This window comes from Protopterus annectens, chromosome 1.part1 (assembly GCF_019279795.1).
Source record: "Protopterus annectens isolate FY-2018-M chromosome 1.part1, PAN1.0, whole genome shotgun sequence".
NCBI lineage: Eukaryota > Metazoa > Chordata > Ceratodontiformes > Protopteridae > Protopterus > Protopterus annectens.
Window position 1 is genome coordinate 33,207,970 of NC_056726.1, and position 27,398 is coordinate 33,235,367.

The window sequence follows — 27,398 nt, forward strand, 5'->3', positions numbered from 1 at the left end:
ATTTCTATATTTAATGTAATTGCATTTCATGTTTATACAAAATATTCACTTGTTCTTGTATGTGTATTTTATAAATGCATTCTTGTGTAACTTGTATTCATCTGAGCTGAGCCAGAAATGGTCCATGTGGCTAAGTGCTCCACCCCAGTTACCAAAACATATACATAAATAAATGAATTAAAAACTCTCTCTTTATATTTCATTTAATATAGGCTCCTTCTGAGTTTGAGTTATGAAAAATCTCACACATTTTGATTTCCTTCTTCTCCACATAATTAGCAGTTCAGCAAGTACCAGCTGTAAAGGCTTAAACCTTCACTGCCACATTAAAAGCACCAGCTGTAAAGGCTTAAACCTTTACTGCCACATTAAAAGCACCAGCTGTAAAGGCTTAAACCTTCACTGCCACATTAAAAGCACCAGCTGTAAAGGCTTAAACCTTCACTGCCACATTAAAAGCACCAGCTGTAAAGGCTTGGACCTTCACTGCTACATTAAAAGCACCAGCTGTAAAGGCTTAAATCTTCACTGCCACATTAAAAGCACCAGCTGTAAAGGCTTAAACCTTCACTGCCATATTAAAAGCACCAGCTGTAAAGGCTTAAACCTTCACTGCCACATTAAAAGCACCAGCTGTAAAGGCTTGGACCGTCACTGTCACATTAAAAGCACCAGCTGTAAAGGCTTCAACCTTCACTGTCACATTAAAATCACCCTCTGGTACATTAGGTACGTAAAACTATATGTCACCTGTTTTGGGAATATATTCCTGTTATAAATCATACAAATTCCCTAGAAACTCCAAAACTAAACTCAAGGAATGCATGACAGAATGTATAAATACACTTGGGGTATATCAGCATTGTCTGCTTCGTACACATGAAATTAATAAACTCTTAGTACTTTTGATGACGTGAATAAGTTTCTTGATGACCACTTGCCAATAAGTTTAGCAAGAACCTATGAGCTGTGTAAGTGACAACAGCCATCCAGGTAAGCATTACAGGCCACGGTCCTGTATGTGAACTAAAGTTCCCTATTTATCCGTTAATAAAGAAATGCATTTCCTAAAACTCACTTATACTCTGTCATCCATTTCATGAACACATGACAATTTACCCCCAATGCATGCGGTCTTCATCGCTGGTAGAACCAAATGAAGGACAAGGCACAAGTGAACAAGAAAACAATCTGTAGCTATAGAGGATTTCTGCTACCAGGTAAGTGTTACTGAAGAGTTTTAGTGTAGTCAGCAGTTGCTAACAGTACTATGGTCAGGTTAATAGATATAAAGGGCGAGTTTGGAGAGGGTAGGGATAGAAGCTGGGTATAGTACTGTTTGCAACTGCTGACTACACTAAAACACTAAAGTAACACTTACCTGGTAGCAGAAATCCTCTATAGCTACAGATTGTTTTCTTGTTCACTTGTGGCATAACTATTTACTAATGCAACAGGTTTAATACAGTAAAACAAACAAAAACAGCTATTAAAACAGATTCTTCTATTTACCGGGAAGCGCGACGAGCAGCCAGACTGCGTAACTGCTTAACGGAGGTGCTGCAAGCAAGGGGGTCTATGTGTTTTTTAAAAATGACGCCATACGTTCCTCCTACTATAAGTAAATTCTCTGGAGGAAGCTGTAAGGGGGGAGGAGATAAAAGGGACTGGAGGGGTTGGTGAGAGGAAAGTGAAGAAGAGGCAGGAATGGGAGCCAAATGAAGGACAAGCCACAAGTGAAGAGGAAAACGATCTGTAGCTATAGAGGATTTCTACTACCAGGTAAGTGTTACTGTAGAGTTTTAGTGTAGTCAGCAGTTGCTAACAGTACTATGGTCAGGTTAATAGATAAAGGGCGAGTTTGGCGAGGATAGGGATAGAAGCTGGGTAGGATATCTTGTTAACTCAAAACTGTTCAACACCTGATATTCCCTCAAACAGCTCCACCACATGACTGGTGTCTAACTTTTCTTCCAAATAGCTCTTTCCCCACCACATACCCCTCACTATGTATAGTCACTCCTGGCCAACACACCTGAACTTTCTTCTCTTATTTATTGGGATTACCTCTCTACTGATATCTCATAGCCTACTATGAATCCCAAGCATTTATTAAATTTCAACACCCCTGAAGACAAACAAATCGTCCCTCTCCAATAACCTCTAAAACACATAGCAACATAACATCCTCTTCATCCTACCTTCTTCCACAGTTTCATAGACTAACCCATATTAAATATCCCCAAATGAGAAAAGCAGACCCTTCTCTCAGTAAACTTGTAAAACTATCATTTAATCCTCTTAATTCTCTACTGTTACATGGTGACATCCACCCAAACCCTGGTCCTAACCTTACCTCCCAAAAAACTTCAGCAGCCAATACTACCACTCCTCTCACCCTCCTAAAAAGCCTAAACTATCTACTAATAGGTCACCTCTACATACATAGTGTAAACAATAAAATTACCCAGCTACACGCCCTATTAGACACCTATTCCTTTGACATCTTATGCCTTACTGAAACTTGGCTTAAACCCTCAACTAAAGACAATGGCATTATCCCCCCAGGTTATAACATTCTCAGACTTGACCATCTTAATAAAAAGGGTGGTGGGGTTGCAATACTGTTCAAATCTGAATTGAAGGTCACATCACTAGATGTAGATCCACCATCACCTAATTATGCTGAAATTCTTACCTCAAAGTTCCAAATTAATCCAAATAAAGCTTTATACATTCTTTGCTCATATATCCCATCAGGAAATAACAGCAGCACTCTTGAAAATACCCTTAGCTGGCTTTCCAGGTCCCTACCTCAAGAAACCATACTCCTTGGAGACTTTAACATTGACTGGAATGGCTGTACCTCTGCCAACCCTACTACTCATATAAATCTCTTTGGCTTCCACCAAACCATTACCTTCCCTACCAGAACCCATAAACCTAGCAAGAAACAACCCACCTTAGACTGGATACTAGTAAATAGTAACCCCCTTGCCTATAAAACAGGTATACTCCCCGACGATATAAGCAGCCATTCTCTTACTTTCATTTCTAGGCAAAAGACCCACATTCACAATCAAAAAGCTTTTAGAACTACCAGAAACAAGAAAAATCTCAACCCAGCTAACTTCCAAGCTGAGCTCAAAGCTTGTAATTGTTTTCCCCTAAAATACCTACCTCTTGATGAAGCCATATCATTCTTTAACAAAACTTTTTTGCAAATCCTAGATCACCATGCTCCCACTTGCACTGTTAGAATCAAAAACAAAACAGCTCCCTGGCTCTCTAAGGATACCAGGCTAAACATCCAGCTAAGAAATAAACTCTGTTCCAAATGGAGAAAAACTAAAAACCCAACTGACCACCTAAACTTTAGAGAACTTCATAATACCACAGAAAAATCTATATACCTTGACAAAAAAAACTACTACCTAAAACTCCAACAAACCCAACAGCAAAACCCACAAAAGTTTTGGTCAGGAATCAATAAACTACTCCACCCATGACAGTCCAAAACACCTACCCCCTCTAACTTAACTCAAACTTCTCCCAACCAAATTGCTGACACCTTTAATATATTTTTCTCTGAAACAGTCCAATCACTAGCAAATACCTTGCCACCTGCGATCACCACCAAATTACCCTCACCAACCACCTTGCCCTAAACACTTAACCTCCAGCCTGTTCCAACATCTGTCATACACTCCTTGCTTCTAAAACTTAAACCATGTACACCATCAGCTGACCTCCTCCCAGATGAATACCTGCAAATTGCAGCAGATGTACTTGCCTACCCTATTTCTATCTTAATAAACAGAACCATTTCTGAATCCTATGTCCCATCCATCTGGAAAGTCTCTCATATCATCCCTTTGCATAAGGGAGGTACCTCAAATGAATTAGCAAACTTCTGCCCTATAGCCCTTCTCTCTCCCCTAGCAAAAATGATGGAGATTTATCCACCATCAACTACTGCATAATCTCCTCCAAAGTAAACTATTAGTGGACTGCCAACATGGTTAAAGACCACACCATAGTACCACAACTGCTCTTCTATCCTTTACAGACTGCATTAATAAAAATAGGAATTCTAACCTGCTATCTTCTGCCCTTTTCATTGACCTCTCATAGGCCTTTGATATGGTTAACCACCAACTATTGATAGGTCTACTTAAATCACATTCTCTTGATTCTCAATTAGTACAGTGGTTCTAATCCTACCTAGATAACAGAAAACAAGCAGTCCTGTTGGACAACAACTTATCCTCTCAGCTTCCAATCACCCTTGGAGTCCCACAAGGATCAATTCTTGGACCACTCCTCTTCACTATTTTCATTAACGATCTGAAAACCTCCATTCCCCAAACTACATGCATTCAATATGCTGATGATTCGACCTTGATATGTACAGCATCCTCCCCAGCTCAACTACAAACCAGTACACAAACATCCTTTACCTTAGTGAAAAACTGGTTCCATCAAAGATGCCCCCTCCTTAACCCAAAAAAAACTAAATTATTACTGTTTACACCCACAGAGAAGTCCCCCCACCATAAATTTCATACTTATATCAAATAATGGCACAGAAATTGCTCCCAACACCACCACTAAACTCCTGGGTGTAACAATAGATAACAATCTCAACTCTGACACACACATTAACTCAACTATTAAATCAGTTAACAGAAAACTTGGATTCCTCTATAGAATCAAACCCTTTCTCTCACCCTCAGCTAAGATTTCTATTGCCCAAACCCACCTTATTTCCACTTTTCTCTATGCCTCCCCTATCTACACTAACCTATCCAAAAGCAATCTGAATAAACTAGCAACCTCCTACAACAACATAGCCAGATTTGCCACCAGTGCCCCTTTCCATACCCACCATTGCCATAATCTTAAACTTCTAGGATGGCTAGAAGTACAAAATCAACTTCTCTTCCAGCAACTTATTTCTATCTACAAGGTTTTACATCATCCTACAAATACTCCCATACTCTGTAAAATTTTTAACTCCTATAAAAACCTTCCAACCTTAAGATCCGTTAAAAAACTACAAGTAACCACCATAAAATCCAACAACAAATCTGGGGACTGCCTGTTCTCCAATGCTGTTGGAAATACTTGGAACAAACTTCCAAAAGAAATTACATCCCTTACTTCCACTAACCTTTTCAGAAAAACAATTGAAAATCTTCATTAAAAACAAATGGACCTGCCCCTGCACCAATCCTGACTGATACTATTTCTCCCTTTCTCTAAATATGTATCCACTAAAAACATTTTTTCCGGTACTTTTTATCCTCTATATTTTTTTTCTTTTGATTCAATTACATTTTTTCTTTTTCCCTTTTTACTGTGCTGCATAAACTCACGTACATTAAATGTTTTTTTGTTTATTTTTTTTATACGACTTGATAAAACCAATATGTTTTTTACTATTCTGTAACTTTAAAAATTGTTGCTAAAACATATTACTAATCAGTTTCATACTTATGTAATTGCATTGTGTTTTTGCCACAATTTTCTGTAGACTCTATGTATAATACATCTTTTTTTCTCTGAGCTTTTCTCCTCGGGCCTCTACTGAAAATGGACATATATCCAGTTAGACTAGCCCGGTCAACAAATGTAAAAATAAAAAAATAAAAATAAATTTAGGAGGTGTTCAATCAGGCACAAAGCTGACAAGCAACTTTGTCTAAAATGTTAATGACAACCGGGTAGCATGTTTTAGAACCATGAAAAGGAATCTAATACACTGTCCACAGAAAAGGGACGGTTCTTTGTAGAGCAAACAGCTTCCACAGTTTTGTCACATTTGTAGTGTATATGTAGTTACTAGTATGCTACAACACTAGTGAATTACACATGGCCTGTGTTGTAATAATAGTAGTGCAAATGGGACAGTATAAAGCATCACCATCACCTTCCTCACCTAAGGGCTATGACAGCATTGTGCAGCATCCTCAGCTCTAGTGTCAATGTGGTCACATTAGAAATGCAAGCACCTCAATGACTTAACACGTCAAGAGGATATGCTAATCCCATGCTTCACCTCTTCTACCCCCTGACCGGACTTCCCCCGCCCACTCCTAATCCCTTGCTATGAATTCTGTTTTCCCAGTACTGGGATTCTACTTGCCTTTTTATTGCTTTGTCTGAACCTTTTCTCTTCCATGTCACAGCATATTCTATGTCCCTTGCTTTGGCCAAGACAAGCTTCTTATCTGATTACTTCTGCAAGCTTCAGAGCTGGATGACATGGCAAAGGCTCAATGGGTCATTGTAATACAAAGTAAACAGGCATACCAGTAAAAGGTACATCAGCCTTATAGATTCGGACAAGACTGGGAAAGGAGCAAGGCAAGGCTGTTTGTTATCAATCTACTTAGCCAATATTAACATGAATATATCATGCAGACTGCTAGGTTAGAGGAATCGCATGCTAGGAATCAAAATCAACCAGGAGAAACATTAACTCATTACAGACTAATGACACTTGCAGGTATTTCTGTAGTTATATCCTACTGATGCCTCTAGGAGTCAAATATTGCTTGTTCATAATTTGACATTTGACCTATGTCTATTCCAGATAAAAAATATTGAATATTATTTGTATAGTATTTATTTGTATTGTTATAATGTTTAAATTTCTCTAAATTTTTCAAAAATCAATCAAGTGATAGAGACAAAGCCTTGTATGAAAACTAACAACTGTAGGAACAAAGTGTTGTTAGCAGTATGTATGTTGCTTGAATGTTTACTGAAATACAGTAAACTGTTTATACAACATGAAAATGTAATATTTAATGTGTTTTTCTTGTCTTATAAAATCCAGTTTAAGACCTAGAACGAAAGGAATGCAACCACTGGAAAACTAAATATTTTGCCACTTACAGTTTTTAGTAACACTTATGGTTCTAGAGGCATGGACATTTGTTTGAACTGTAAGGTGATGACTTCACTTTTTAAGGCTTAGGCCACACCCACTGAGAGTTAAGTACAAACTTAAAAGAGGTACATTGGAAGGAATGAGTTAACAACCTCATATATGTCAATGATATCATTCTGATGGCTGAAAGTGAGACAGAATTGCTGATGCTAGTGAAACTACAAAGCACAAAAGTTAGCTTGATGACTCAAATTAAAAAAAAAAAATCTAAAATTATGTCATCTAGCCCTCCGAATTCTTTGCAAATAGATGAGGAAAAAGCAGAATTTTTTTTTCCAGATTTTTTCATAGGCTCAAATATTTTTGCAAATGATGATCATAGCCGTACAAAAAGATACTTGTATTTTTGGAAGGAAAATTATGGCAAACCAATATAAGATTTTAAAGAGCAAAGACATTACATCAACAAAGGTCTATATAGTCAAAGCTATAGCTTTTCCCAGTAATAATATATGGCAGTGAGAGGCTACAGGTAACATTATGTGCCATAAAACTGATGCATTTGAACTGTGGTGCTGGAGAAAACATCTGAGGGGTCCATCAACTTCAGTCAAGAAGTAAAGCCAAACTGCTCAGTAGTAGGATTAATAATAAAACCAAAAATCAATATATTTGACCACATAATGTGAAGATAGGATTCACTAGAGAAGAACGCAAATATTTTGACCACATCTTATGAAGACAGGATTCACTAGAGAAGACATGAATGTTGTGAAAACTCGAAGGCAAAAGAAGAAGGGGACAGCACAAAATAGGAGGGGTAGACAGCATTGTTGAAGTAATGAATACAAACTTGCAAGAATGCAAAGAAGCAGTCTTTGATAGATTGTCTCGGTGTGTCAAAGTCCTTAATGTCAAGAAGAGTCGAATTTGACAGAATAGCTAAGCAACAACATAGCCCACTGATGAAAACCTCACAAAAAGTTGTAGGCACTGCCTTTTTGCAAGACAAACCATGAAAACCAGCATTTTGATGCTGTAACTTTGTGAACAACACTTCTAAAAGGAGATGTCCCAGCAAAATCTGTAAGCATGGCTTTTTTTAAGAGGTATCTTACTATTGACTTCAGAATGTCTGTTACCACAGAATGGCACTGCAGTGATCTGAATGGATGATTAAGGAAAGATGAATAGCTGACTTGTGCTGCATCAGGAAGGAAATGCCATTGCAATATCCCCAGTTATTTTTACAAGTGCTTATTCTGTTGCTTCTTATTAATCATTACTGCAAAATGTTCCAAAACAGAATGACTCGGACACTAATCTAGAAAGAAGCATGTTAATGTTCTTTGTAGTTTGGCCTTTTGGGAAGATTTGATCATTTGTTTACCTCTGTATCAAATTGTGAAAATTAAACAGCAGTCTATCAAAAGAAGTCATAGCCTTAGAAATGTTTATTATTCTCTAGGTGCAAAAAGATGGCCTGCTGAAAATGTGCTCCTGCTGAGTTAAATATATTTCCCTGTTATACAATAACTGTCAGTAGTGAAGGTACACTTGTGAAAGTGAAGAAAACAGACATGATGTGGCAGGGAACTGAAGAGCCAAAAAAATTACAGTAGGGTCAATAAAATAATTTATCTGAAAAGCCAGTTATAATAGTTGACAATTGTAAATTCAGTTCTTCCGGAGGTCTGCAGCCTGAAGTACTTATGTGAAAAAAAAAACCCACAAAACCCTAAGTACAGTTTTATTAAAAATAATCAGTGTTAATCCAGGGCAGAAGAACCAAACAGGCACAGGGTATATCAACTGAAAGATAAGTGACTTAGCTGCAAGGTTGAAAAGATAAACAGTCAGTCTACAGTAATAGAACATACAATGACAGACAGTCCTGATGAGGTACCAAGTACATCCCCTTTTGTCTGTGAATGAGACAGATACACTGTCTAGGTGAAGTATAGAAAAAGGCCATTACTAATGCAGATATGACTCCAAACAACGTATAACAGACATATGAGGCAATAAAGGGGCTAATGTGCAACAATAGTTATGTAACTTAATTCAGTCGAAGAAAAATGTGCAATATGAAATTTAAAAATCAAACACAATGCAAGGACATCATGAGAAAGCAAGATTGAAGTATAGCTTAGAGTTTATCAAGTATTACTCTCTGACATACATCTTACAATACCCAGTTTCTTATTTACCAAGTAGATTAGTACAAATTGCTTATACTCTTTGTTGATTTATTTCTATTTTTAATTTAACTTCAGCTAAGTGATCAAGGATTGCAACATAGACTTTTTTCCTCTCTCAGCCTGTGTTCTGTTTGCCAGAGTAGTGTGGACCCTTTGCATCATGGTAAGGAAGCTTAGAAAAAAGTAAAACAATTTCTGGGGGGGGAGCTGTGAACTGATATAGCTGTGATACTGTGTCATGTGTCATGAGGAATGATTTAAAGCACAGCTACCTATAGTGGAGAGTGTTATCTCAGTTTTTTCAGAGGTAGGAAGGCATCAATATGTAGCAGGTAATGCCAGATGAAGTAGAACAGGGTAAAGGCATCTAGAAGGCCCAACAATCTTATACAAGTAGTGAGACGGGTATCCAGTCATTAACAGTCTAAAAAGCAGCTGTTCCTAAGTTAAGGTAAAAAGGCTGGGCTAAGTCCATTTAGTAAAGTAGGTTTATTGCTGGTTAGTAACATGTGTAGCATTAAATTATATGTACAAGTACAGAACTTGTAGAGCAGATGAATTATATTACCATTTTTGACATGTAGGTCTCATTTTGCACTACCATTTGCTTGTGAAAATAAGATGCCCTCAGACTTCTCAGCTGTCTCTGCTTTGACAGAACAGTCTTACCTTCAGATCTACACATAATTTGCCTGTTTTTGAGAGCATATAGCTATTTCACATTTGATATTCCCCTTCACACTATTTTCTGAATCCTCCTTATCATACAAGATTTTTGAAACTGTCAAGTACACACAAAACCATTCTAACTAACATACTAGTGGCACCAATAATTTAAAGAAAGAGAACAGACATCCCTTCTTCAGAAGCAAAAATAAATAATCAAACGTGGTAGAATTTTGCAATGCAGTTCATTAAAGTCTATTAAAGTCTATTGTCCCTTTGATAATGCACTTAAAATTTTCTGTCATTTTTATTGCTGTTTTTTAAACATTTCTTGGTATTATCTCACATACCTACTGGAAACAGGAAGAGCTATGTACTGTTTGGTATTCAAACATTCATTATGCTAATTAGCTGTTCAGAATTTTAGCTGGCTGCACCTACATTTCAAAGATGTTTGTACCTATTTTCATTGTTTGCAGGATGAGAGGTATGCCAAGCTACATTTCAAGGGCTTTTGTACCTATTTATATTGTCAGCAGGATAACAGGTATGCCGACTATTTAAATCATCTGTTTAAATTACATTAAAATAAATGCATTACCTTATTCAGCAGAGAATAAGCAATGTCAGAAAGATGCCTACACTGTAATTCAACAGGATTTATAATGATTTTCAATTCAGTACAGATGTCAGTATGTGAATACATGCCATAGAAAGTGCACACATTAGTATACGATGCAAAGTACTGAGTATATTTTATACCGAGTATGATAAGGTTAGTATACATGTAAAGATATAATATAATGGCTGTAGAAGGAAACTGAAACTGAAGCATAACATATTCCTTTAGTCGTACAGTTTAGTAATGCTGTAACTTTGAAGAAGGTATGGGATAAAAATCCATGCACTGACTGTTGACAGGTATAAGCAGGAAAAGAGAACATGTAAGTAGATGTATGTATGGGTCCTCTAGGAATTGTAAGCTAAAGTTATGGGGTTGAGAGAGGAATGAGAAGGGAGGTGTTGGCAGAAGAGTTATGAATAGTTGTGCAGAGAAAATATGTAGTGAGGGAGGGGAGAATGTAAGTGGAAGAGAGGAAATGTAGCTAATATATTCATTAGGGATGGCCAGCCAAAGAAAACGGAGATATAAGGGAAGGCATTAAGGCTAAAGCCAGTATGAGATACGTGGCATCAGCAAATAGCTGATTAACTTTACAGATGCAAGAGTTAAGTAATGTGAATTCAGTTTCATAGATATAACGTCAGACAGGTAAAATAGATTCAGATTTGGCTATTTAGCTGCAAAGCAGATAAAATTGATAAAAGTTAGGTCTGGTTGTGGAAGCATGATATATAAAAATTAAAGATGAATGGACAACGTGGTTGGGGTTGAAAATGTAACTGCAAGGTAGTAACAAGTGGTAAAAGCTATAAAATAGAAGTAGCTGGCTTTGTGAAGGGAAAGAAGAATGTCATGCAAAACGTTCTCAAAACAGTACAGTTTAAAATATCTCAACCCCCTAGGTAGTGTGCACTGCATGGGAATGCTCCATAGAGAGGTTGGGGATAACACTCTGATCACTGCTGTATAATTCTGGCAATCCTGGCTATATCCATGAAATGCATGTACACTACACAAAATTAATTGTACTTATGAAGAACTATGGTTTTTCAAATGCTGACAAAGAAATAAAAATACCAGTTATTGAGATCGTGACCTAATGGTTAAGGTGTTTGCCTTGCAAACATAAGGTACAGGGTTTGAGTCTCACAAGGGATAATTGGCTAGGCTTAAAATGGCTCACAAGGGCAGTTAGCCTAGTACTAATCTATGAACCTATGAACTATACTCAGGCTAACAAACCAGTTAAAATGTCAAACATGATACCAAGTAATTAATTAATTTGGAGATATCTGGATTGTCAGGCTAACATAATGGCCAGTATACTGTAAAAGAGAAATGTGCAGTTGACAAGAAATTGTACCATTTGCTATAGTAAATAAAAGAATATCATAACATATGAAAGAAAACCTTTAACTGACCTAAACAAAGAAAATACATTATAACATTGCATAGTTGATAAATGTTTCAGAGCAAATTCAAAATGATAAAAAATTATTTTTACAGAGTGTACAGCTTTGCAACCCCAGTCAGAACCTGAACATGTTGCAAGAGGATCGGTGTTCTAATACTGTCAGCAACTAAAAATAAAATAATAAGAAAGTAAAAGTGAGAAACATGAATACATGAATACATATGAATATGCATTTAGCATGAAAATGATACTGATATAAGGACTAGAGGTGTCTGCAAAAATGATAAGAGCTGAAGTTAACATTCAAAGACATTCAGATGTCTCACTTGTAACAACCAGTAACATGTCCAAATCCCTAACCTATTGTAAGTTACAAAAAGGAAACGTGTAAAATACATACTTTCCAATCATCAATTTCACTTTAAAAGAAAGACTGTTCTGAAGCAGAATTAACAGTAAATTAGAACAATCATAGCAACTTTCCATATGTTGGATGGAAAAGAATCTATGCTGAATTATTCTAATGCAAGCTCACTCGGAGTAACACACAAAGTGACAGACAATTAGTAAAAGGCTGTATTTAATAGCATAAAAACTAAAGATCTACCAATGAAAATATAAATAGATCTATTTATGAAAACTAAAGAAGATACAAATTAGAGAGAATACACATGGTTGAGAAAGTAAAAAGGACAACATACATGCCTCCCAATGTCACCCCCCAAAAAAATCACTCTGCAGTAAGAATATGCATAGACCTAAGAGCAGAAAATAGGAAAATACAAAAAATAGGCATCCGACATGAAAAGAGGATCGTACTATAAGTGAACCAAATGGAGCTGCTGCCTCGCAGCACTTTCTTTACTTGCATGGTATTGGAAGAGGTGTTTTTATTTGGAGGCTGACTATCTCCCATGTGGCTGAAGTTTTTTTCTGTGTGCTGCACTTTCCTTTTACATCCCAAAGACACATCTAAGAAAACTGGTGATCCTCCAAATTGCTTGTAGGTTTGCATGCCAAGGCTGAATAAATGAGTCGGTGCTTGTATTCTTTGACAGATTGGTATCGGGTCCAGGCTAGTTTGCCTTCCTCCAACTTATTGTTGGAACAGGTGCCAGTTCCTCCAGATCCCTGAAATGAATCATCATCATCATCAACCCCCTTCTTCTCATTTTCTACATGAGGTTGGGGTGTCGTGTTAACTATCACCATCTCTCTCGATTCAATGCCACACTCTTGCCTTTGTTGACACTCGTGCCTGACTATCGCAGATCTTCTCTCACACACTCCATCCACCTCTTTGCAGGACACCCTTGTTTCCTTTTACCTTCTTCCTGTATGTCCCAAATCTTCTTCACCAGATTGTCTTCTGCTTTTCTACATATGTGTCCGAAACACTGTAATCTGTTCTCTATCTTTTCTGCAATTGGAGCTAGTTTGTGTCTGTCCTTCGTACTCATTTCTTCATCTGCCCCACAGTGTGCATCCTACCAACCTTCTCTAGCTTCCTCATCTGTTCTGCTTTTACTGCCCAGGTTTCTGTACCATACAGTATTACTGGTCGCACCACTGTTTTGTACACCTTACTTTTCACCTTCTTTGGCAGTTTTCTGCCATATACTACACCAGGCACTCTATCCCAGTTGACTACAGCCTCTCTGATTCTAGTTTTGACCTCTTCATTTAGACTTCCCTTCTCTTCAACCACCTCTCCCAGATACTTGAATCTGTTAACCTTTTCCACCATTTTCCCTTCTATCTCAATTCTCAACTTTTTCTGATTTCTCCAGTTTGCTGCCATTACCACCGTCTTATCTGTGCTTAGTTTTATCCCATGTGCCTTCAGTTTTGCGTTCCATTGCGCTATACTTTGTTGAAGTTCTTGCTCAGAGTCTACCTGTAGTGCCACATCATCTACATACAGCAATTTTGTTGATCTGTCTCCTCTGACCTGTTAGCTAATGTTTGAAAAGAATACAGCGGGAACATTTTATTTACTTAATACTTTATCGTTTACTGGGAAAGTCAAAGTGGGCTGAACCCATTTTCCAAGAAGGCCGGAGGAAAAAGTTCCATCCCAGTACATTTATATTAAAAAAAGGGAATTTCAAAGAGTTCTCAGAAAAATGATTGCTACATTTTGCAGATAACAACAAACATAGTTACAAAACAGGTATATAAAGTAAAGTATTTACATCAATATGTAGTAGTCTATACAGTTCAGGTAGCTCTAAATTCTTGCGGGAAGTAAATAGTTTTATGCTGTGCAGGAGAAAACATTACTGAAATGTAGTGTTCTTTCATTTCAGTACAGAACAATTTGCAGAGTTAAAGATATATAATGAAGAGTAAGTTGTAAAATGATTTAAGATGGGAGATAATAACATATGGGAGAATAATGATAATGGCATATGATGACAGTGCAAAGGTACAGGATTACTTATGTCTAGGCTGCCTGCTCCTTACTGCAGTATCTGTAAGATTTATATCTTGGGTATATAGGCAATGGATGAAACATTACTTCTCATTGTTCTCTTTCTTTAAGGGTTTAAGTAAGAGAAAGATGAGACATAGCATTCAAGAGGGAGTGTAGAAGGGAGTATTGATTCAAGTGCATGAGAGAAAGCTGATAGGAGTGAATTGATCCAAGTACAGGTGGGAAAAAGCTTAGCAACAGCTAATAAGAAGTCTATGCTTTCATTAGAGGTCTCAGCCTGGTAGTGAACATGAGCATGGCCATGATTGGGTTAGGGATTGTCGGAGCTAAAATGTATAGCTTTGGGAGTTTGTTAATCAATTTTACTTGTGTAGGAGTGGCATTCCAGAGTTTGGAGATATAATAGGAGTATTGTGACGAACATGCTGAATTATTTGCTTTACTAATGCTTAGTACAAATTTGCTAACAAAACAGAGGTCTCTTATGAGGGTGTAGGGCAATAGTATATTTGTTAATGTGGGGCATTTTCAGGATAATATATTAGTTTGTATGCTATAACTAGCTGAGGATATGTTAAGTGGTTTTTAACCTATAGCCATTTTAGCTGTTTTAATGATCGTCAGTGGTGGGTTTGGTGTACATTGCTGGTAGTAAATTTTAGTTACTTTTCTATAACAGGAGGCTAGTTTGGATTTTAATGTAGAACTTAGGTTTGTAAGGATGGGTGAGGCCTATAAGTGTATTCAAAGGAAATGTAATGAGTCTAGGGTTTTTCCTGCATGTTTGTAAGGTACTGTTTGGCCCAGTAAAGGAGTCAAGCTTTTGTTGAATCATTGCTTGAAGAGAATGTAGATCAAATTTAAGTCTGTCATCTACTACAAAGCCCAGCAATTTAGTATATGATACAACCTCAATTTTTAGTTTTTTTCAGTTGCACTCTCCTCACTTGCTCTATCATATGCCACTCCCCTACCCTATCCCCAAATCTCACCCGCCCCCAGTGCTCATAAACTTATAGTCCACAAAGACACACACCCTTCTTACTACCAACCAATTACAATTAACATATTCAAAACCACTCCCACACCTACACCACACCCTTCCATCACACACACTTCCTCCTCCAACACCCTCTCATACCCCATGTACAAACTTTAACCCACAAATACCACCTCCCACAACAGCCTCCCCTATAACAAGTCTCCACCCCTTCCAAATCCTATTAAACATATATCTTTTCTCCCCCTCTCCATTTTTCTCCATCTCAAACTCCCCCTATACTCCAATTCCCACTATCCATACCTTAATCCTCACCAACCTTTTATTAGTCCCACTAATCCTCCTACAACATCTCACTGCCCCCTATGGATCATTACCATCCTTCTATAAACATCCCACCAACGCACTCCTAAATAATAAAACAATCCCAAAAACTAACTTCACCATCTCTTCCTCTATACTACCCTCTAATTTCCAACTTCCCAAAATAAAAATAACTCCAACTGTCTCCCTAATTCCAAAAAACAAGACTAAACCTATAAAATATTACCCCAATCACAACTAAATCTAAAAGCTTCCCCACTACTATACTTCTAGCAGGTGATATTCATCCTAACCTGGTCCTAACCACAATCTAGCCTCTACTGCAAACACCCCCTCCCACCTCTACCCACCAAAAAACACACCAAAAACAGATCTCCTTCTATGCAATCAATACCCAAACTATTCTAAACAAACTTAGTCTGTTCCATGCCTGGATAGCAAACAATACCCCTGATGTAATTGCTGTCACAGAAACCTGGCTTAAACCACACAACCCAGATAGTGATATATTCCCCCCTGGCTATAACGTAGTTCACCTAGATCATAAAAACAAAAAGGGTGGGGGGATTGCTATAATATATTCCAGTAATCTCACCATTTTTCTTTTCTCACACCCAGTACCATCTTTCTCCCCAGCAGAAACACTGATAGTTAACATTAAACTAAACAACTACTCTACAATTACTATAGTAGCCACCTATATTCCCCCAGGCAGCAATATCCCAATACTAGAAAATACCCTCTCCTACCTGTCCCTGAACACCCTGAATGAAACAATCGTCCTTGGTGACACAAACATCAACTGGCTAACATTAAATAACCCTACTTCCCCACAAAATATTAACCTCAATGGATTTACCCAGCTAATAACCAAGCCAACCCACTGTAACCATACCCACACTACATATACCCTCATTGACTGGATACTAGTCTCAGCACCAACCAAATACCACAATCCTGATACCATCCCTGACTCCCTAAGTGACCACTCTCCTATAAAATTGCTGAGATATACTAGTTACCTCCCCAATCCACATACATACTTAACTAGGCATAATCTTTCCAACTTTAGTCCAGATACCTTTAATACTCTCATACCTAGAGTTAGCTGGGACTTCCTCACCCATCTCCCCTTAGATGAGGCTGTCACTGCTTTCAACACTACCTTTCTCAACATCATTAACTTACTAGCTCCACCTCATAAAATTAGGACAAAAGCTAAAATATCTCTTTAGCTCACTAAAAACACTAAAACATTCATGAAGTCTAGAGAGAAGTCCTGAAAGAAATGGCTACAAACAAAAAAACCCTATGATCTACAAAGATATAAAGAACAAAGGAACCTGGCCAAAAGACAAATCAACAAGGACAGAAAAAGATTTTTACTACAACCCCCTACCACACTAAAATCCAACCCTAAAAAATTCTGGAGCACTATCAATCAAATATCCCATCCTGGAAACCCTACCTCTCCCAATCCCACCCCAGAAAAGACACAAGAAGAAACCGCCAATATCTTCAACACTTATTTTGTTGAATCTATATCCAAACTCTTTAATTCAAACAGCCCCAATCACACTAACCCCGCAAACCCAGTCTCCCCTACTAAAACCACTCATCCCAACATTTTCTCCCTAAAGCCCATCCCCATAACATACATTCGTACCCTTCTCTCTAAACTTAAACCATGCTCTGTATCTGTTGACAACATCCCATCTTACTTTCTCCATTCAGCTGCTCACTCACTTGCCTATCCTATTTCAATCTTAATAAAACATTCCATCTCTGAATCTAAGGTACCTTCTATTTGGAAACACTTCTATACCATACCAATACACAAAGGAGGTAACTCCACTGAAATCTCAAACTTTAGGCCTACTGCTATCCTCTCCCCCCTGTCAAAAATCCTTGAAAAATGCATCCATACTTAAGTCACTAAACATCTCACTCAGGAACACTTACTAACACCTACACAACATGGCTTTTGACCCAAGCATAGTACACACACAGCCTTTCTATCCTTTCTCAATACCATTTCCCTTGCCAGAGATAACCACAAACTTGTCTTGTGTCTTTTCCTCGACCTCTCAAAGGCCTTTGACACAGTCACCAACTCACTACTAATTAACAAGCTGTCTAACCTCAACTTCTCCCCTGATACTGTGGCATGGTTTGAAAGCTCTCTCAAAGACATATTCCAGTCTGTTAGATGGGAAACTGCCTTATCTCTTCCTCTACAAATAAAAATGTGAGTCCCTCAATGATCCATTCTAGGACCATTGCTATTCAATATCTTCACAAACTTACTCTACACCTCCTGCCAACTCTCCTCCATTATACAATACACTGATGAATCTACTGTTTTAACTGTTACTAACTCTCACTCAGAACTCTTAACAGCAACCCAGTCATCACTAAACTTTGTAGAAACATGGCTCTCCAATAATCAATTCATACTTAACCCTAAAAAAACAAAACTCCTACTCTTCCTACCTAAATCAGCAAATCACATTAAGACCTCCTTCACCATCCATTCACTAAATAACACCTTAATCATACCTGAATCAAGCTCAAAACTGCTAGGCATCACTATTGATGACCAGCTCAAATTTGATCTCCACATAAATAACTGCATCAGGAAAACCCACCTGAAGCTAGGTCTGCTATACAGAAATAACAAATTCCTAACTCATGAATTCCAAACAGCCCTCACCATGCCTATCTTCTCCCTGCTTAACATACTGTTCCCAAATTTTTACTAATATAAACTCCACACTTACTGCTAGACTTCAGACTACATACCACAAAATAGCTATATTTGTAACCCAACAACCCTACAGATCTCACCACTGTCTCTCACTAAAATACTTAAACTGGCTAGAACTGCCTCAACGCCTTCTTTTCTCTCAGCTCCAAACTATACATGCAATCCTATATCAGCCATCCTTTTGTCCAGCCTTACACCCTATCGTCTCCCACTATGCTCCCACAAGAACCCTCCGTAGCTCTTCTCAAGACCTTCTAAAAATCTATAAGTCCAAATCTAAAGCAGGACATAACATATACAGCTACCAACCCCCAATAGAATGGAACAAGCTACCTCTCGAGATTCGAACACAGGCTCATCCCAAAAAGTTTAAGCTAGCACTAAAAGAACATTTTACCAAAAAGTGGATCTGCCAGTGCTCAAACCCTCCTTGAAAACTATCCATCTCCTCGCCAGATTCTCCTTCTACACTTTCCCATTCAATAAACGCCTCTCTGAATTGACTTTTTCCTGCAAATGTTTACAAAATGTATTTGTTTTTGCAACTATACCTTTAATATCTGTTGAACCACTAAATTGTAACTTCTGCTTTATTTCAACTTTTCTAAACCAATTTGCTGCAACTCCACTTGTATAATATTTGTGATAATCTACTATTCTACTATGTATGTACTGAAGCTTTTTTCCTCCACTTGTTTTTTAATCCTGTAACTTGCACCATAGGTTTATTAAGTATGTACTGGAGCTTTTCTCCCCGGGCCTCTGCTGAAAAAGGGCTTCAGCTTGGCCAGACATTCCCAGTCAACAAATGTAAAATAAAATAAATAAAATGAGTATTAGGTATACATGTAACAAAGAAAGATTGTTTTTAATTGAGATAATACTTTGGGGGTGAAGAGCATCGGTTTTGTTTTATTAGGACTGAGGAGCAGGTTTGATTTTTTTCATCCAGGTTTCAAGTGAAGAGAAAGAAATCTGGGTGATTTCTTAAGAGTTTGAATATTTTTGGGTCTGTACATATTAATGTTGAATTATCTGCATATTGTACTATATTTGCTTGGTCTATGGCAATGTAAAGCTTGTTTATAAAAATGTTGAAGAGAAGAAGTCCTAGGACAGAGTCCTAAGGAAAACCAGTGGTAACAAAGAGGGGGAGAGATCCTGTTGCCATTTGATTGGCTGTTGCCTGCCCGACAGATAACCAAGGAACCGCATAATGAAGACTGACAGAATCCTATAGCAGAGAGTTCAGTTAGTAAATGTTATTGTGATAGTGTCAAAAGTTTTGGATAAGTCTAGGAACACAGTTGACACTAGGTTACCACGGTTCCTGTGCTGGTTTTATAGTGTTGGTGAAGTAGAGGAGGGTAGGGGCTGTACTGTAGTGGGGTCTGAAACCACGTTGTGTTTTAGAGAGAAAATTATTTGAATTTAGATGAGTAGAAGCTAAGCATGAATAGATTTTTCTATTATTTCTGATAGAAGGAGGAATTGCAATGGTCTTGTATTTATTAAACTATTTCAAAGTGCCATCTTTATGTAAAGGTATAATAAATAACTTTTTCCAGATGGAAGGAATATATTGTTTGGATATAGCTCTACCATTTTGAAATAGTCCAAGGGGTGTTGGTCTGCTGCTGAAGAGGCTGGTTTTAACTTATGCAGGAGTTTTTTAATGGTGAAGGTAGGTACTGGGTTAATGCTGAGGATATTGAATATACGCTGCAGATACTGAGATGGTAGTGGAGGTATTAATGTTTGTGAGGGACATTATTATCTGTGATAAATATGTGTTAAACTGTGTATGAAGTAGGGACGGTAGTGGTAGAAAATGACCAAATGAAGAAATACAGTTTTCAGCAAATATGATTTAAAATTATTCCATCAATAAGTGGAATCTGAGGTTGCTATTCATAGCCGCTGTCATGCAGTCAAAAAAGGCTGGTACACAGTTATTCATAGAGAGTAATACACAAGGGGGGCAGTCTAATATGTGGTCTTGACCCATAGTGTAGGAACTGTACTCCATGCACAGAGTGCAAATTCTCCTTAATCATAGGTTCATAGGTTGATACTAGGCTATCAGCCCTAGGGCCTATACAAGCCTAGCCATAACAATTCCCTGGCTATTTCTTCCCACACTATTTATTTCCCTGGACCCCTGTCTAGCAGGGTGACTGACGTGATCCCTGGGGTGAATTTCCTTTCTCCCATCCAATCGTCAAGGCTCCTTTTGAAGAGGGCCAAAGAGGCGCTCTGCTTGACATTTATGGGCATATGTGATTCACCTGCATAATAACATTGTAGTCCTGACTGGTCCCAACAAGGTAACATGGGAAAGAAGCAAAGTGGATACCATTGTCTTGCTTATTGGTACAACAGTGGTCCTCTCTCCTTCTAATGTGTTGATCAGCATACAGAGATGTAAGCCGCATTAAAAGCATAACTGGCTTTAATCACTAGTGAGTGAACCCTGTGGTCATTGGGGGCCCCTGGTCCTGTAGGGCCCCCAAACACAGCAAGTTAGCATATTTTGATACATTTTGATACATTTGTCAAACCAACAAAAGCTAGTAGAGCTGTCTTGTGTCCTTAGTAAACTGGCTGGGTAATAATAATTCATATGATGACGAATATTAAGGATTGCTGCCCTTCTGCTGCTTTAAAATTCAAAGATATCTGTTTTTAATGACAGTACTATGTCAAGCAGTAGGCTTCATAATTTCATTAAATGTTTTACCAATGATATACATCACTTTGCTTAGTTAAATCCTAATGTTGGGCATTTTATCCAGTAAAATAAATGTGATTGCTGGTGTTAGGCTTCAGCAATACCCATGGCTGCTGGGGTCATCTGATCATCCTTAACTGTGTAGGGGCCCTGCAAAAACCACTTCTGGCTGGGTAGAAATTAGAGGGAAAAAGTATCATTCATCCTCTGATTATGCACTTTATCATAATTAGGGTTGTGATATGATCCTGTTAGGATAAATCCAATAATCACTGAATAAATGCAAATGTGGTAAGTACTGAGATCAGCAGCCAGGTGCTTACCTGGCATTTTAAGAAGATCATATGATCTCTCTTCAGGGATGGTTTTCCCTTTCAAGGGGTTTTACAAATATTTGCAGGACACCATGTACTATAACTCTCTACTTCTTTGCTCAAAGAGTGGCAGATTAAAGTCTCAAAATCAAGTGCACTTTTTAAATTTTGATTTTATTTTTTATTTAACATTTGTTTACTGGGAAAGTCCAACTTGAACAAAGCCAATTTTCAGCAGAGGCCCAGAGAGAAACACTCCAGATGCATGACTTTGTAATGTGGGAGGAAACCAGAGCACCCGGAGGAAACCAACACGAACACAGGGAGGGATATGCAGACTCCACACAGAAGGCTCCCCAGCTGAGAATTGAACTGGGAAACCTCTTGCTGTGAGGTGACAATGTAACTGCTGCACCACTATATAATATACAAATATTATTCAATTTCACTTAAAATATTAATAAAATAGCACATTTTTCATTAATATGCATTTTCTAACCAATAAGTATGAAACTCCAATTTCTAGCATTATTGACTGGCAGTATTCCTGAATAGTATTTATTTATCCTGTCAATTATTTTCATGTTAATTTATTGTAAGGTACTATTTTGTCAGCTTTCATCACTAAACCTTGGACATAAATTCCTTGAAAACCAAATTTTTTTTCTTATTCATAGTTTTTGTTCAGGCCACCAGTGGATCAAAACATTGGGGAAATACTGTAAAAGAGCATGTATAACCCTGAAGCTTCTGGAAGCCTGGGAGCCCTCAGAAGGTCACCTTAATTCATTTCCCCATGCAGCTATTAGTGTGCTGCCTTGGTCACTTAAAGTGTTTTGAAAGGATGGAAGGAAAAGTAAACGAACTATAATGCTGAATTTCTTTATTTCGCCACAATAATTGTTCAGGCCATCACTAGATTAAAAGGTTGTTTAAAAAAAAAACTAAAATGCATTACAGAGCATTTAGAAAGCTAAGGTTTCTGCAAAAATCTGAAGAGTAAGGCAAAATGTGAAAAAAGGGGGGGAAGCAATCTGCATGGTATGGGGAGCCTGGGATGGGGGAAATGGGTGGAAATGGAGGATGTTTCCAGGGGGTGAAACAGTAGACAGTGTGGGAGGAGTGGCATGGAGCCCTTTACCTAGAGACTTTTTTCACTTAAGGCCAGACCTGTTCTTAGGGTTGTTGCAATGCAACATCACTGTAACAAAATGCCACTCACTGTGACTGTCCCTCTGTAAGATGAGTCAGCTTGATATGGCAGAGTACCAGCATTGTAACAGTTTAATCTCTGAGTACTTCTCCTAAAACTGCACAATGAAATAAATGGTTGCTTAGGAGGGGTGGGAGTGACAGGCTGATACTCATACTGAAGTGCCCTTGTGCCTAAACTTGACACTTGCTGGGATCCCCCAAAATGCTAAACCTGGCTCTGATTAAAAAAATCTAATACATCCACAGCTCCTTATGAAAATCCCTACTAAGAACACAGCTTCCTACTGAGAAGGCAAATATATTATCTCAAATAAACCTGTCCCACTCCCAACACATTGATGCTGGTGAGCTTACACTAACAGGAGTCTACACACTATCAGAGCATTCACTACCACAGATCTGTGATCACCCCCAGCATCATCCATCCTAATTTAATGATAGTCAAGGCATGACAGGGTACAGTGCAGCATGGGATATTTATGTACAGAAGTATACAACTCATGCTTTCTTCATAGATGTAATCTTTCTTAATGTTCTGCACTACCATGCAACACGGCACAGTCAGCAACATTTGGCTGTGGAAGAGGGCAGGAATGAATTGGACATTTGAACACACAATACATGATTGTGTACTATGTGGTCATGTGCACAATTCTTAAAGAACTGGATACATTTGTACATCACTGTTAAGGACCATAATCCATGTCTAAGAATCACCATCTTGGATGGAGGCATACCTTACACAACGGCCCACACTGATACATTTCCAGCATACACAGGACTCAAGAGATACAGAACTGATGTTTATATTAAGGTCAGTATCTAAAATATCCCAACAAAAGACACAACAGGCTATCCAAGGAAAGCTATACTGATATCATTATATTTTGCAAAATCCAAAATAGCATGACGATTCACTGAAGTGAGAATCAGAATTAAATAAAACTGCACAAACAGAAATGTAAATTTGTCAGTTTCATATCTTAATTTTACAGGCTCGTATTTTATGTTTTATGTAAGACAAGCCCTCAAAAAATACGAAAGAATTGCTATGTTTGCTAGACATAAATTGCAGCTCAAAGCTCATTAACACTTGTCCCTCACAATAACAACACGTAAAATAATCAATGAAAAAGATATGGACAGATATCAGAAGACACCTGAATTTTTAAAGCAAGATTTGGATTTAGGTGCAGTGATGTACCCCATCCCAAAGTATGAAACTCTATTAGTTTGACAGAAATTCAATAAGTATGGAACTACACCTAAGACAAATGCAAGTGACAGAAAGAAGTTGTTATTTCCACAAGTTAATTAATGTTGGATATAGATAACAGACATCAAAAATGCTTTTGCTACATTAAGTAAGGAACATTGGGCCTTGATGAAATCAACCAAAATCATATGTGGTAAAACAGTCATCCAGGCAAAAGACAACCATAAAGCCTTTAACTATTAGAAACTTCAGAAACAATGCCCAGCACTGCACAGAGCTAACAGTAAATGATATCACATACTCAGACCAGGAGGATATAGTCAATCTACTAGCAGATAAATTTAACTCTTAACTTCACCCTGCTCTTTCCCCATACATTTAAAGATCAGAAATGTGCATTTACAAGTCCTCAAAGAACTTTGCAAGGCCAAAAACACTGCTTTGCTAGGGTCAAATAACACGCTTACTACTGGACATCCTGAAGCAGGACTTGCCAAATGCCCTGCAGAGATGGAGGACAACAGCAGCTGTCCCCTTGGACAAAGCTGTGGCATCAGTGGACCTGGGTAATTATAGACTCAAAACGCTGAACAACCTCATCTGTAATGTGATGGAAATAATAAATAAGGACATAGGCAATCTAAATACCTTTGATCCAACCCAATCTGGTTTAGTCAAGGGCAGATCCTGCCTGATTAACCTGGTCATCTTCAAAAAGGTTACCGGATATGTATATCCTGTATAACTAAAACTTGCAAGGTGTTCACCACCATACCACAGTCAAGTATTGCTGCTAAGCTCTCCCAGCTATATGTTCATCCTTATCTAACTCATTGGATAGCAAACTGGCTCATAAATCCATCCATCCATCCATCATCAACCCCTTTTCCCATTTTTGCACATGGGGTCAGGGTGTCACTTCAACAGTGGCAATTGTCTAGAGCCAAGGTTTACACTGCCAGGTGCCTAGCCTGGCAGTGGTAGTTAATTAGGATAGCCTGGCAGCGGTAGTTAATTAGGACAGGTGGCTCTGTCTCCTCCAAAAGATCTCCTACTAGTGATGTGCCCTAGGGTTCAGTGATTAGGCCATTCAACTTTGGCATTTACTTCTCGGAGACTGATAATAAACAAAAGACTGTTGAAAAACAAAAAAGAAGGCTTCGTTGACACAAAACCTCACTGTTTATTGACAATAACAGTAAGCTTCTTGGAGATCAAAGCTAATGTTAAGAGATTATCGTTGACCAAGTTGGCAGATGACTATAAACTCGGTGCCATCACAAACTATTCAGAGGACATCAAGATCTTCCAAGAGGGCCTTTCCCAAACATATAGCTGGTGTTACAACCACAAACTAAATGCCAAAAATGTATAATAGTCTCCTTTGGTAAGCATAATGTCCCCTGTAACTGTCACTGATCAGGTAGTTAGGGGGCCTGGGAACCTCTATGGACAATAAACTGTCCTTTGACCACCAGGTTTTCAGTATTGCAAGAAAGTCCTTTTCCACTGCATAGCTTATTAGTAAGAATATGGCATCTAAATCATGGTGTGTGATCACTGCACTGCATTCAGCACTTACTAGACTGAGCAAGGCATATAATGCCCCATTTAGTATATACACATAGTGTTGCAATGTGCTGTTTACAATATTTGCCCCTATATAACAAAGGGTAGAAGAAACACTGTTTAATAAAGAGATTCAAGGAGTTTCTAGAGGGCTATAAAAGTAAACAAAGTTACTAACAACTTGAATGACCACAACACTTTCTCGTCAAGCAAATCCAGAGCATGAATCATAACAGCTGCAATGTATCAAAGCTTTTTTTTCTCTTTGCTATATCATACATTGTATTGAGGAGTGATCTCTCCTCCTGTAGAAAGTGTAAACAGACACTATACTCTCAGCTCTACCATACATCTGCAAGTCCAACAGTGGCATAACACTCACTTAAGAGACACTAATCTCTTCTACAGCATTAATAGAACATGCTGGAGTGAAAAATATGTAAATGTAAATATATATATATATATATATATATATATATATATATATATATATATATATATATATACACACACACACACACACACACACACACACACACACACACACATATCACAGAACATACAACTTGTTTGGAATCATCTTCCTCTTTATATAAATCAAAGTATTTCCCTTACTCTATTCAAATGTAATCTGGGTGAATTGATGAGAAAATACATGCTCACCTCTGGTTTACCACCCTTCTCTATTATGGATAAGGATAATATGTAAATGTTCTTTCCATCTCTGGGTTATTTGCGCTTAAATTACAAGGTCTAAAAACGTAATGGCAGTGCAGGGCCAGGCATCTAAAGATTCTCATGAATCAGTAGCCTGGTAAGTATTTATGAACCTATGAACAAAAAGGAACATAATGACTAGCTTATACTACAGATCTGTGAATATGTTTTTTTTTCTTTTCGAAAAGAGATTTTAATTGATAACTCACCACAAACCACTTGAAGCCATCCTTGTCTTCAAATCAAATCCACCTCTTAGAATTGAAAAAGGACAAATAAAATTAGATTACTCTACTGTCAATGGAGAATTCTACATAAAAAAGAGACAGAGACAGCAGATAGTTGAATACATATCCTATCCTTACATCAGAACAGGAGATATATGGCAGATATGGCAGACGAATATGTAAACTTTGTACACAGTGTCATGAGCCCTGAGCTTCAAAGAAATAGAAAAAAGACACAAGGTTACAACAACTGAAACATTTCTGTATGACAGGTATTAGAAACAATAAATATAAAGAAAAAGGTCTATTTGCAGAAATTATCAGAAAAGTTTGAGAAGTAGAAATGACAAATGTAGTGTATAAAGATAGTAAGCACTGGCCACTGTTAATTGCAAAACCATTTAAATACTTTTGCTGAATCAGATGACTCAGTGTTTTATTATTCTCTGGACACTGCCACAACAAATTTGATTCTTAACTTACTATCTTTATGGTATTTAGAATGCTACAGCTGAACCAGGTGGCAAAGTGATTTTAATATACTCTGGACACTGCCTGTTCATACAAATTTGTTTCTAAACAACCCATCTGCTCCTGTTGTACATATCAATGTATCCTGTAAATAGTTTTGACAAACTGCATTTGACATGATCTGTGTATTCAATTGTACAAGCTGAACATTTGTCTAACCTTGTGATGCAACTCTGTGTTTTATTAATGGGATATGTACTCACTATATTTGTTATTGTGTTAAATGGTTTATTATGATCTTGAGTTGAGATGCATACAGATGGAAAATTCGAAACAGATGTTCAAATTTTCATCTGGCTGAACATCTCAATGTTCAAAAGTTTATATTAGCGAATGCACTGTGCATTCACTAATTTAAATTTGAAGAACTGTACAGAGATTGCAGTACAGTGCGGTTTGGGAAATTCATCCCTTTCCTCACTGTAGTGCGATCTCGGAGTTGGAATATATAGTTAGTAGGGAGTATGGGGGCACAGCCCGCCACAGAGGGGGGTGCAGGGGGGCATGCCCCCCTGCAAAACGTGATGTTAGGTATAGGAGTTTACT